This window comes from Podarcis vaucheri (genome assembly GCF_965113315.1).
Source record: "Podarcis vaucheri genome assembly, chromosome: 10".
Taxonomy (NCBI): Eukaryota; Metazoa; Chordata; class Lepidosauria; order Squamata; family Lacertidae; genus Podarcis; species Podarcis vaucheri.
The window spans coordinates 30,700,142-30,715,282 of record NC_138748.1 but is presented as its reverse complement, the minus strand read 5'-3'; positions in this window follow the sequence as shown (position 1 = coordinate 30,715,282).

Here is a 15,141-nt window from a genome sequence, read left to right as displayed (position 1 = left end):
TTCTCCTAACCCTATCTGTGGGCTGCCTGAGTAGATGCCTCCTGACTCAAGGCAGGCTAACACCACCACCACCAACAACAACAACTTACTTATACCCCACCCATCTGACTGGGTTGCACAAGCCATTCTGGGCAGCTTCCAACATAAAAAAAACCACAGCAAACCATCATACATTAAAAAACTACCTATCCCAATGGGCCAGTGTCCTTATGGTTCAAGCAGCACTGCTTGGGTCGGGTCATGCAAAGACTATACCTGACCAAAGTGGCAGGATGCCTCCCTTGAACATTTTGCCTACTTTCTCCCACCTTGAAGCTGCAGAGCCACTCAGAGTGACGCTGACACAGCTGATGATGCCCCTTAACAACAGTGACAACACTGCTGAGAAATTTATTGTCATCAGAACATCTCAATCATCACACACCAGACAGATTTCTTTCCATTTTTTAAGTGAGTCAGTTGACTGATCTGTTTACTTCTTGTTTCCAGCCCAAATGTACTTATGTGAGGAAAGCAGTTCATCATAAGCACGGGGCACAATTTTGTACACCAGGCTGAAAACCTGAAGTGGTTTCCCACGACCAGTTTACCATAAGGACACACCTTTATTATTATTGTTACTACCATGGAGAGCACTTGCAACCTGCTCTTGAGGCTCCCGGAGCTGCTTACATACAATCAATTAAAACAAGACCGTCCCTGTCAGAAACCTTGGAGTCTAAAAGTCACAACGCAAAAGGAAAAGGGGACGAGGAACCAAGACTGGAAGTAAAGAGGCTCAGTACAAGTTTACCGATTGTTGGAATTGGATTGAAGTCGCAGCACAAATAGGCACAATGTTTTGATGCTTACAATATCAGAACAATACTTAAGGTTAGGTAGGCAAGTGCATGTGGTGATTAACTGCATGCTCCTCCTTAAGAGAAATACTTGACTTCTTAAGATGGCCTTTAAAAATTTATACATACAGAAGTATGTTTTCTGAAGGTAAAAGTGGCTATTTCTGCATAGGCAGCCACCTCAAAACTGACCAGCTAAACATGCATTTCATACTTAAGAGCCTGGACCTGAGTATAAAAGGTAGTGCAAGGAGCCCTTGCAAATCTGGAATTCCCAGGCACCAAGCTTCAGCAGTTCTAGTTCTAGCAACTAAGCGGCTGAAGAAGCACCCTCTTGCACAGCAAATGTGGCTGCTCTCCCAGGCAAAGTGATTCTTCTTTTGCCTGTATGGATGGAAACATTAAAGTCTGTAAGAAATTGCCTTTAGCATATGTGTAAAACTTTTTACAAAGGCATTTGAGCACATTTCCAAGGCTTTAATAGTACCCGACAGTAAGCAAAAAAGGAAATCGGCAAAATGAATGAAGGTAGGAAAAGAGGGTAGGAGGCAGAGACACAAAGAGCTGGAATCATTAGAAGGAGTTTGCCATTTTTCTCAAATACATTTCTAAGGAGAACAACTTTCCAACACCTAGAATATATCAATAGCACAACGCTAATATGCTGAATGCAGAATTATGCACATAAACGGTCCCTCAAAAAAAAAAGTTGAGGTTTCATTTCAAGAATTATGAGACAGGATTTCTCTACAAAATTATTTTGCACCTTAGATTTGTTTCTTACTACAAGCTTCATCCGCCATTGTCCTCAGCTCAGCCCTATATCTATATCATTCATGCTTGCATTTATTTAGACTATGCGTATTTCTGTAGCTCATAACCTAATTTCTTTCAACTTTAATTGTACACATTTGTTGTGGTCCCATAAGAGGGAAGCAAAATGTCAAGTGGCATTTTACACATATGCATATATACCGTATTTTTCCGTGTATAAGACTAGACCCCCCCCTAAAAAATAATGTCAAAAATTAGGGGGTGTCTTATGCACAAGGCCATCTCTCCCCATTTTCTTAAATCTGAGTCCCCCAAAATAGGGGGTGTCTTATACATGGGGGCGTCTTAAGGATGGAAAAATATGGTAAATGGGGCATACTGTTTAGTTATCTTGACGTGGTGGCCACTTTCAGCCAGCCATTGCAGAGAAACCGCTCATCTTTAGGAACTCACTACTCAAAGAAGTTTGCTTCCACCATGCTACATTAAGCTCCTCCACCTTTGTACAGTGGAACCTTGAGTTGCGAACGTGATCCATGTGGGAGGCACATTTGCAACCCAAAATCGTGTAACCTGAAGTGTCTGTAACCCGCGGTACCACTGTATAAACGCTCCTTCCCCGTCTGTAGTTGTTACAAAGTGGCACTGAAAACAAAGACCACGTGGTGGAGGGAGGAGGGTTCATATGTCCATATATCCATACCACAAGCTTTGACTGATTTTCTAAACATCCCACTGCACTGATGAAGTACTTGGTTCACTGAACTTTGGGGAGCTCAGATACCAGCCCTCTTTTGTCATTCAGCCCCTTAGTTTTTCCTCCATCATATCTTGTTGCCACATGGCCCAAGGTTTTATTGCAACTGGAATGGTTTCTCTTGCAGACTTGCAAGCTCACGGATTATGAAAGGTAATAACTAGGAGCTTTGTCCTTCCAGACATAGTTCTGAACATTCATCAGTTTTTACCACAGAGCTTAGAGAGATCCGTCCAGGATGGGCAATAAAGGTGGTATGCTACGGATGTAGCACCGGTCAGTGTGCTGAACGTGAAATGTAAAAGTGCATACAGTTAACATGTTGAGGGGAAATGTGGAGACACTGACAGTGTGGGAGGTGTAGAGACAGTGGAGCTGTAGAAGTAGTTTTCCTGAAGAGGTGTTCCCAAAAAGCACTGCTGGCTTTGTGTAATTTTAATTGGTTTTCCTATAGGAAGCAATTATTGGGAAACTATGGCCAGGAGATACATGGAGAAAGAGGAAAAGACTACAAAACAAAACATTGAGCTTTATAGATGTGTGTGTGTTTCATTAAATGCTTTTACATGGATACATGCATCTAACTGTTTTGAAGCCTTTATGTGCAGACTGTTTGAAGCACCCATCAGAAACACAGTCATCTTTGTAAAAAATTTTTTCCTATGCTCTCAAAAGGCCAACTCTCACACTAAAGTCACATTGAAGTTTTCGTATGTAGAGGTCAACATAATATTTCAACAGATGTTCAGATCTTAACCTGACACATCCTGATTTAACTCACTTTTTGAAGGTTTACAGAGTGGCTTTACGATCCAAGTACATGCTTGAAGCATTTATATTCAACATGCCAAGATCACCAAAAAGGTCAGTTTATCCATTGGAGACAGGACAGGTGACTGGTGTGATAATGAACATCACTTGACTACTCCTTTAAGAGAAAAACCCACTTGTTCCCAGGTGTCTGGGGGGAAAATACCCCAGCAGAGAAGTTTTATACTGACTAGAAAAGGAACAACTCTTTTTATCAGTGTTATTTAAAGGGTGCCATGTGTTTTACAATCCTTACTGAATTCCTATCACAGTATTTCAATGGAGAAAGCAGCTGTTATTCCTATTTCACAGAGGCAGGAAGAAGGTCATTTGGTCAGGGCCACCCCATGGGAAAATGGCTAAGCTATGATCTGGATCCAGATTTTCCAGAGCAACATTCAAAACACTACTGATTTGATATCTCATTGCCATTGGCATTTTACCATTTTCTGTGGCAGCGATGGTGACTCTGAGGTGCTTCAGAAATACTTTCAACCATGGCAATTCAATATTCCCGCTTTATCTTTGAAACAGAATATTTGGAGGTTAATCTATGACTTTACAGGTAATTTATATGTAGGAGAAAATAAATTTGACTATTATGGGACAATTCATTTATATTAGAAGGAAATCCTGTACTCAGAAGTACAGTCGTACCTTGGTTGTCGAACTTAATCTGTTCCGGGAGTCCATGCGACTCCTGAAATGGTTTGAAAAGCAAGGCATGGTTTCTGATTGGCTGCAGGAGCTTCCTGCACTTAACTGGAAGCTGCGGAAGCCATGCCGGATGTTCAGCTTCCAAAAAAATGTTCGCAAACCAGAACACTCACTTTCGGGTTTGCAGCATTTGGGAGCTAAAACGTCCAAGTACCAAGGCATTTGAGAGCCAAGGTACAACTGTACACCTGTTGAGTTCAATGGGACTCGTTCCTGGTAAGTGTGTGGGGGACAGCCTAACTGTCCTCCAAAGCCTTAGGTATTTTATTCCTACGGTAAATTCACAAATGGGTTTCCTACACATTCCCTCTGAAGTTCACTCTTCACCTTGACTTTTCTCTATGACGCTGCTAAAAGTTAACAAATCAAGTCTTATTTCTTTAGCAGCATCTTGGTAATGAGACTCCATTATTAAAAAAATTCCTCTAGGCCATCAGCATCTTGTATGCAATCACATTTTATGAGATACAGGACAAGACTTCACTTGTGCTGAAAAAGGAGCACATCATCACACACATTCACTGTAAAAACTGTCCTTCCGGACAAGATGTTTCAGAACACACTTGGATACACTTCAGATAATGCTTTTCCTATCTTGTGGTAAGAGAGTTTTAAAAAAAAGACTGGCAACATCAGTTTAATTCTCTTTGTTGAGATTCCAGTGGTGCAACTCAGCATCTATATTGCCATTTTGTACTCTTAGCAGAAAGAGTCTATAAATAAGGGACCTTAGCCATATATCATACAGGTGGGGGGACAATTTATTCATGGATCCGAACTCACCTAAACAGAAAGCGTTGCAGTATAAATTTCAGAGAATGCATGTGGGCTTGTGTTGTTTTTAAACATGCCTTTGAACCTTTTTGATTTATGCTTCATTTTTCGGGATACATCAAATATTTTCTTTCATAACTGGATAGATGTGGAACTTTTGAAGAAGTTTGACAGGCCTTTCCCAAGCCAGTCTTGGGATGGACTATTTCCCTCCTGGCTCCAAATAGGATGATGGGTTACTTACCCTCATATAGTATAAGGCTTTTGCTGCCTCCACAGTTAGGGGTGGCAGTACTTCTGAATACCAGTTACAAGAGGAAGCCATAGGAGGGCAGAATGCTCTTGTGCTCAGGTCCTGCTGCTTCCTGATTTCTCATAGGTACCTGGCTGGCACTGTGACAACAGGATGCTGGACAAGATAAGCCATTGGCCTAATTCAGCAGGCTCTTCTCAAGTCATTATGTTAGTACATGACTAAACCTCAAATTCCTATTTTTAAGATTATGTAGAATGTCCACTACTGACAACATCCTCTATCTAGCTGCGACAACCTCTGATGCTTCATAACAAGGTGGGGATCCCAACACTGTGGTGAAATAATGTGTTCATTCTCTTCATCTAATGGTTGTCCATTTGAGTGGAGAATAGCAGAATATGTGTTTGTTTTTTACTGAAAAGAGAATCTCGTGCAAAGATGGCTTATGGCACCAAAGGAATTTGCTATGGAAGAATGAAGAGTGGCACAGTGGACGAAGATGTTAGATTATAAAACACAAGTATGTTTAAGACCACATTTGTCAAAGCAGAGTTTGACTGACCTCAACATTTTCCCATGCTTAGTTCTTGCTGCAGCAATGCGGTCGAATCCTTTCCATTTAAGAGGCTGTGGAGCAGTTAATGTCTGCCTATGCTTCACTACTAGGACACACCCATCCATCTATCCCAGCCCCAATTTCTAAAAGGTACACATCTGAACGAATATATTTTTGCTACAGAAGAGATTGCATTCCTTAGAGTGCCAGCTCCTCTGGTCCGGCATTTCTCTGGATGCTGGGCTCATGTCCTAGCAGCGCGCTGATAAGCAGTTGTGTCCTCATTTCAGCAATGACTTCCCTTATGTCCAGTCTTTTGAACTAGGCTGTGCTATGCGTAAGTATGCCCAGGGCTACCTCCAGGTTTTGGTGACATCTTGTGCCAGCATGATGCCCTGAACTGGCTTACAGCCCCAGCTTGTGATGTAACATAGGTCCTGAAATCAGCCGGATTAGATGCATGGGATCAAACCAAAAAAGTCTTTATAATGACTATAAGTCTTTCCTTGGAAAATTGTTTGCATTTTCTTCAGTGTTTAAATATCTTCATCCCTAATTTTGTTGTCTTAATTAATTTAAGGCACAAGTACTTTAATTCATCTGCATATCTAAAACTTTGAAAAGTGTTGTATTTTTGCCCTTGGTTACATTTTGCAACAGAGTTCTACATGTCACTGATGTATTATTGCATTAAAAGTATTTTCTTCTTTTAGTTTGAAATGCATAGATTTTATTTTTGCCACTGTAACAGGAAGTGCTGTTCTTTATGTTGTTCATTACTTTGTGCATTCCAGCTATGATGTAGTCCCATCATTTTTCTTTCCCTGAGCTCCATATGCAGAAATATTTCCACACAGGCTTTTTTTTTAACCTACCCTTTAAATGTCAATATTTTCTGTATTTTTCAGTTGGAAATATCTCAGTGCCTTTGGTTCTCTTTCTGCTTTACTCATGTGTTCCATTTTCTGCTGCTTAAAATGAATTATTTAAATAGCTAACCATTGTCATAAAAACTCATAGTTCAAAAGTATAGATTCACTCAGTGCAAGTTACTTTGAATGTATCCATCATTGTCCCATTTCTGATAGTGATAACAGTGTGCAAGAAAGCAAAATCTTACTGCCCTTCTGAGGATTCTATAGCCCCCCTATAATGCTGATCAGGGAGCATAGATGTATCGGACTAAGACTGCACATATCCTCTCTCAGAGAGCTGTGTCTAAGCTCTGGGGGATTCTGAATGCAGTATTTCGTACACACAACACACCCTTTTAAGTCCCCATTGCAACAAATCCATGATCAGAAATCTCCAGTTTGCAGACTTCTGTCACTGGTTAAGAGCAATTATGTAAGTATCCCTTTACTATTTTACCACCTTACCCTCAATTTGCATACTCAAAAAATGGGTGTACTAAATTCATTTACTTCCCCAAAGTGGTGATCAGATGGCAGCCATGCAGGACATTCATATTCCCATGCACTCAGACATAAATCCTGCTTACTTCGATAGGACTGACTTTGAAGTAAGCATAAAACACATTCACAACACAACCCTAAACATTAGAATTACAGCCTTATGCAAGTGGGTATTGTTCTGTTAGTTGCAGATGGAGGAAAATGTATTGTGTTCTAATGCAACTTAATTTACCTTTGTTTGTTCAAATACTACCAGTTAAAGTGCTGGATGATGTCAATGGGATGTAAGTAATCTAAGTGTCTCCAGGATTGCAGATACCATCATCATCATCATTTTAGGAAAAGCATCAAGCCAATTTGTTTTCTTGTTTGATATTTTATATATGTGCTTTGCAGCAGGAAACAATTACGAACATCAGTTTGATGACAATATGCACATGATTCTGAGATAGTATTCTGGAATGGTACACAATTTAAGTCTTATTCATTTACTTTCAAAAGTAACAGCTAATCGAGCAAAAATGAACCATCTTTTCAGTTATTTAGCTTTAGGGATTGTCACAAAATATAATGTAACTGACAATGAAAGAAGCATGCTTCTAATTAAAACAACATTGATTCAACATATGGTCTCCTGCATTTGCTTTTCACTTTTTATTAGGAAAATTGTCGCTTTTCTCTTTAGTGCCATCTTGTGGGTCAGCCAGCAAAAATAAGTAAGAAGGTATCTCTTCCTGTAGTATATGGCAAGTATGATCCTAAAAACTGGAGCAAGATTGTACAGTACACAGAAAGTCTTTGATTTTACAGAAAAACCCAGGAGAACATTGTTTGCAGACATACTTCTGTGTCTGTCATGGGGGGAAAGACAGAGCAGTATGGCTGGGATTCAGAATAATGGGATCTGCACAAAAATCTATAGTCATTTACATGATAATCTTCAAATGCAAAAGATTCATGACAATGTCTTCTTTGTATGAGTGACAATATGAAGAGGCACTCCAAGTATATGGTTGAATACTATTGGTTACCGCATGAGAAAACTGCTTTTACGACTTAGTGGTAGCATTCCAACACTGGTGTTTTCTTCTTCCTTTCTATTCATATCTCAATTTTCTTTCATGATGGAACTCCAGGAAAATTACCAAGGTTTCCAGGTATCTCCCATCCAGACATTGACCAGACCTGCTTAACTTCAACAAGGTTACTATACCATATGCCTGCAGGCCATGCCCTGGGACTTGGTATGAAAGGCACAGCTGGTGTTATGACCCTGGATCCCAACGATATCATGATTTGTACCAACTATATGATCCACAAAAGAAGTCAACAGCACTCTTGTGTTGGAAATTGCCTTATAGCTTCATCATGAAACTGCTGCACTGAATGAATGTAGTAGCTCTTTGGGGGGTAGGGTTCAATGAGGGATCAACGTTTTATTGGTACCCTAGTACAGCATCTCTTATGACTTTTGTACCATCGAGTCACCAGTTCCAGATTTGCTAAACCTGCAATTCACAGTCATTTCTTGTACTAAGGCTTGGGATGTAGGGAAAAAGAAAGGGATTGCTCAGATTGCCAAACTGGGTCCTAATAAACTGAAAAGAAGGTTCTAGCTAGAGCAGGTAAACAAGATGCAGATGTCTATGCTGTATCATTTTTCAACCATCTGACAGAAGAAGCAAAGCTAATACATTTTGAACTTTCTCTGATCCTCTTTCAGTAAAAAAAAGAAAAGGGGGGGAAAGAATGTATATATGTTCAGATTTGGCTTGATGGCAAAACTAACTGTAAATATCATTCCAGTAGCACCTTAAAGACCAACTAAGTTAGTTCTTGGTATGAGCTTTCGTGTGCATGCACACTTCTTCAGATACCAAATATCATGCTGGTTTTATATGGATATACACAAATATACATGACTTAGAAACATAATAATTTAGCAAACAGGATCGAGATCCAAAGGCTATATGAGCGCAGTAGGTTCTGAGCAATGCTCAGCATGAAAACACACTGTCAGGATTGGCAAATAAACCCTAGAGAATTAAAATGGAATGTACGTGGTTGTCCTCAGATCACCACAGAGATAAAGCGCAGGCAAGCATCATCCTCCCATTGTGAGCATCTGACAGAGTTATTAGGATGCTATAATTTTTAAATTAGCTTTTTATTGCTTTCACTGCCAGTTCTTTTGGGGGTTCCATTGCCAGATATTTGTCTTTGTTTAAAAGCAACCAGTCTTATTAACCGCTAAAACGAACTAAATGACAGCAACAAGGGCAGCGATCCTACACTCCATTTCACACCCAATCCCCCCCCCCCCATTTCAGTAAGATCCGTCAAAAGACCTTCCTGGTTTATTTTGATTTTATTTTTAAACCAAAATATTTCACATGCAAATACTGTTGTATTTCTAAATATATATTTATGAGTCTCAGTGGGCAAGAGATCAAGTGCCCTCTAAATGAATTCTGACATGCAGCCATATGATCACTCCACAACAAGTACAGTGGTTGAAAGGTTGTATGTGTGATGTTCTGTACCTTTGCATTTTGGTGGGATTCAAGTGTAGCCATACTGCGCAGCTGGCAATATCAAAAGCAACACGATGGCCAGAAACAATAACAATGTGAAAAACTTTATGGAATACAGTGGTACCTCAGGTTAAGAACTTAATTCGTTCCGGAGGTCCTTTCTTAAGCTGAAACAGTTCTTAACCTGAGGTACCAGTTTAGCTAATGGGGTCTCCCGCTGCCGCCGTGCCGCCACTGCACGATTTCTGTTCTCATCCTGAAACAAAGTTCTTAAGCTGAGGTACTATTTCTGGGTTAGTGGAGTCTGTAACCTGAAGCGTCTGTAACCCGAGGTACCACTGTAATTCAAAACATCAAAACTAACGAACTGAAGTCTCTGAAAGACTGCCACTGTGATTCGTTTAAGGACTTCCAGAGACTTTCATAGACTTCAGTTTGTTAGTTTTGGTGTTTTGAATTATTCCATAAATCGTTTCTGGCCATCTCTTGATATTGCTGACTCATATTTTGCAACACAGGGGTTGCTTTATTTACTACATACTGCACAGCTGGCCTGACCAATACTGGCCTCATGCACTTCTGAAAATGCAAATTCTATGACCCGAGTCACGCCCATTGTGCACTTTTTCTTTAATCAAGAAAGACTTCCTGCCAGCCAGATGGTTAAACTACCAGAAACCAAGTTGGATTATGATAAAAATAGACAGGTGTGAGAAATCTCCTTAAGTTTGAGCCTGAACTGGATAACATTTAAAACTCCCCTATGCTGCTGTATATTAATTATAAATCTCCGTGGGAGGGCAGACTTCAAGGAAATGCTCCAGATTGGTTGGGAATACAATCTGCACAGGTAATTAAGCTTCTGAACCCATGGAGAGTACGCACAGGAGGAGCTGAATGTCATAGGCACACGGCGCCATCACCCTACCTCCCAGTCTCAGAGGTATCTTAAAATGGTATGCCGAGGACATGAGATCTTCAGACTGGAACTATGGAACTGGCCAAGGTGCTGAAGCACTTAGCTACTGGCTTAAACTTGGCTGTTAAGACACTCCATTTTGGATGCATGGCTTGATAATTCCTTGAAAAACCTAAGACTTTGTTATCTATCTATCATCTATCTATCTATCTATCTATCTATCTATCTATCTATCTATCTATCATCTATCTATCTATCTATCTATCTATCTATCATCTATCTATCTATCTCTATTGCTAAACTTGAGGATGGCCATTTGTCCAGTCTAATTTTAATTTTAATTTATTTGAATTAATTTTGGGATGCATTTTAATCAATTGTTCATTTGTTTTTATGTATATTGTGTTTGATATGATGTTAGCTGCTTTGAACCCAGCTCCGGCAGGGGAGGGCGAGATACAAAGAAAATTATTATTTTATTTTATTTTATTTTATTTTATTTTATTTTATTTTCAATTTCCTAATGCTTTTATGTGTCTTCTGTGTCTACTAGCTGAAGTACACTAGAGTTCTGTCCTCAGTAATGGTATTTACCAATATTTAAACTGCACATAAGCCCTAGTGTTTTGGTCAATGTTGTGATCCATTAATACAATTTTAAGAAGAATGTGTAAGATAACCCCAATCAGACCCTGGGTTAAAGGAATATAAGGAATATTTTAAAAAAAAAACATGTCATTCCCAGATAGCAAATTATCAACCAGCAGCAATCAGCCTGGATAAAAAAGCAAGTGGTACCTCAGTCCAAAAAATAATTATTTTCACCAATGTATAACCTGGTAGATCCATTTACTATCTTACCCAATACCGGGTAAGTAGGAGGAAAAGTTGGTCCCCATCTAGTTGGGTAGGAGAGCTGAAAATAATGTCAATACATTTCACATCTGGCAAGCAATGTGCCTCTTTGGTTTCAGAGAGTACATGGGTAGACGAGTCTAAAAAGCCCAGGACACAAATTTTCACAGCCGTCTAGTGACTATGGTGGCTCATTTAGCAGAAGTAATGTATTTTGTGTATACTCAATTCTGACCAAACTAAGCCTCCTAGAGAATCCGTTAGTTGGATGCCAGCCAAGCATTTTGTTAGAACTTCACCCAAGTTATCTTCATATCCCACAAGCCCTTGTTCCAATATTACAATTTCTAATAAAACAAAGAAACCACCACCTCCTTTCTTTGACAGGATTCGATACATATTATCACATTTGATACATTTAAGCTGACTCTAGCAAAACTGTCTTCCATCTTGTGCAGGCCAGAATTTGATGAAAACATATAGTTAAGAAATGTAGCTAACTCATACAAAATTCCTTGAACACTAAGTTCACTCACTGGTAAATTTGAGCCTTTTCGTAATTGGAATTTGTATGCTCCTAACCTTGATCTAGGGACGCGGGTGGCGCTGTGGGTTAAAGCCTCAGCGCCTAGGGCTTGCCGATCGAAAGGTCGGCGGTTCGAATCCCCGCGGCGGGGTGCGCTCCCGCTGCTCGGTCCCAGCGCCTGCCAACCTAGCAGTTCGAAAGCACCCCCGGGGGCAAGTAGATAAATAGGTACCGCTTACCAGCGGGAAGGTAAACGGCGTTCCGTGTGCGGCTCTGGCTCGCCAGAGCAGCGTTGTCACGCTGGCCACGTGACCCGGAAGTGTCTTCGGACAGCGCTGGCCCCCGGCCAATAGATGTGAGATGGGCGCACAAACCCCAGAGTCTGTCAAGACTGGCCCGTTCGGGCAGGGGTACCTTTACCTTTACCTTTAACCTTGATCTGCTAGTTCTTGTTATATCTTTTTCATATTTGTTTCCCCTAAAGTTATATCAGATTTTCATAAGTTTATTAACATGCAAAATGAATGCTTTGTCCCTCATTGCGATATTTTAAAAAGTTTTCTGTAAATTATTTTCCTTTGTCAACCCTCAGATACTGGAATGGTATGTTTCATTCTATGAACAGATTCAAAGGCGGAAAATCTGAGGACACAAATTCATACTGTTTGCCATTTCCTAGCTTTCACAACTAGATATGGCAATTGTCATGGCCTTTGGCTAGTACAAATAAACCTACTGAATTGAACTAGATATGACAGCTTTTGTTATGGCTTAGCAGAGAGGCCATGCTCATTTTGTCCTCTATTAAGGCAACATCATTTACAGTCTGCTACACTATATCTTTTCCCAGCAATATGTTTCCATTATTTTTGGTTTGTGGTGCATATTCATATGCCTTATTAGTAATGTAGAATAGCCTTTGGACATCTATTCTTTCTATTTCCTAAATATCTCATGAACATTCTTTTTTTATATATTGTCTACACAAGCTAGATTATGCTGGTGTTTTTAATCTGGTCCTGGAGACATAATACTATGGCACTAGTGAATTTAATGGTCACTGAAACTCAGACTACAAATTGCTGCGGTCATAGAGTTGTACAACAAGCAAACAAGAATTCCACAGAATCATAAAGTGCTTGGGGGGGGGGGAATCTCACCTAAGTACAAGCATCAGCTTTTGTGCGGATCAGAGAAGCAAGAGACAGTGATGGAAGATCTAGATGGGTTTTACAAATATAGGGAACACACCCTCTAATTTCAATGAGTCTACTCTGGGTATGACTTAGATGGATATCACCCTTATGGTGCTTCCAAACAGGTGTTTATTGTGGGAATTGGTACATGCAAGTGTTACACAAAGTTGCTGGAAGAAACATACAGTTCATAGAATGATAGAAAAGCAGGTTTGGAAGGGGCCCCAAACTAATCTAATCCAATGCCCTGCAATGCAGGAATCACAGATCATATTCAGCCCCCTCCAGTTTAATCCAGACTTTCCTTTCCTGCAGAAAATCCATTAAGTTTGTGGTCAATGACTCCTTTGTGATATTTTAAGATCTGTTTGCAGTATTAAGCCCCTGTGTGGAAACACTCTAAGTGTGGAAGAGGCAATAGAAATGCACCCCCCCAAAAAAAAAAAACAACCCTTCATTCATGCTTATGGTTCTACTACACTCCTGTAAATTACTTGGAAAAGAAGATTACTAAGAGGATGAACCTGGAGAGTACATTGAATAATGGAAGAGATTTCCAAGGGGACAGTATTCCAATATCTGCACTGGATTCCAATAGCCTTCTGGGTATGATTCTTTTAGCTGATATTGACCTAAAGGTTCACAGAGTTAGATGAGAAACAGCTGCATGCTGTTTGCTCAGTCTTAGTCTCTAAGATCAACTGAGGTCACTATTGTGATTTTATCCATATGCCTACTGAGTTTATCTGATGATAGGTATAAATAATGTTATTCCCAGTAGCGGATCCACATTTCCAGAACTCATTTACCTGTCCTCCCACCACCCTGGGAGGACTTCTCACTGAATAGCAGAAGCATTTCCTGAAAGTGTCATAAGATTCTCCTACATCAGGCCCAATATGTATGTTGTCATTGCAGTGTGGTAGTCACTATCCCATGACCTGGTCTTTCACTTTAATGGCACTGTCTGTACATGAGAAATGCATGAGCAAGCAATTGATGTGGTTACTTTCCAAGTCAACATTACCCTGTGAATAAACGGAAAAACAAATCTTTCCACCTGAAGGCAAATGTACAATTCTGTGAATTCAGTAAGTGATAGCTACTAATTTTCTCTTTTGTCTTCCAGGCAGAAAATCAAAACCATTTAAACGAAAGGATGCATTTTAAATCAATGTACGTTGATAAGGTGCAGACATTGCTGCTAATGCTTGCAAACATTCTTCGTAAATTGTATACATAATCTTTTATGTTTTTGCTGCAGATACAGACTTTAAGTGGAACGCTTTAAGGGAGGTTCTTTAAATTATTGGTCTCACCTCCCGTTTAATTTGCTGTTATTTAAACTTTAGAAACAGACCACATACCACAAGTCTTTCACACTGTGCTGCAAAGCTAATTGAAACCAACATTTTTTGACATGGAAAAGTCTGTTGGTTGGCTTTTGCCCTTCAGCAGTCACATAGTAAAGTGGTATTGGCATGAGACCATAAATTACCACAAAAAGCAAGCAACATTTAATGACAATGTAATCTACCAGGTAGGTTGAGAGGTAAGTGACTCTGGGTATCATTTCTACCTCAGAAATGCAAATTAAGCTCTCTGGTTACTGCAGAGAAATAGAGGGAAAGGCTTGGAATTCACTACACCTAAAATCAGTTTTTGCACACCCCAAAGAAAGCATACTAAAACTGACACACTGGTGGCATACTATCTACCCAAAGCTCTCCTAAACCAACCTACAGCTTCCCTCACAATTGCTGGGGACGCTGCATGGCCAAAAGTACAGACCACCACACGTGGTGGTGGTGTCAACATCTCTTTCTGGGTCTTTAGTTTTCCAAAATTTATGAAATCTACCAAAGCAACAGTTAGATATGGACTCACAGCCATTCTGAATATTTTTTTCTAAAAGCAATACAGACCTAAAAAGTAACACCTTGATTTGTCAACCAGACTGACAGTCATACAGTTTTTGAAATATATGAAAGCAGGGGTCAATGGAATACTGGCACAAGAGAATTTGGAGAATTGGTAGAGAAATTGAGAATGGCCAGGGTAAATATAAAAGCAGGCAAATTTGTTTCAGACTAGTTTGATTTTGTTGCTTCGGCTAACAAGAAGGATAAAAATAGAGCACAACCATTATATTAATGCTCTTATCTGCAACTCTTAACTGCCAGTTTTTTTCTTGAGATTGGAGCAATCACACT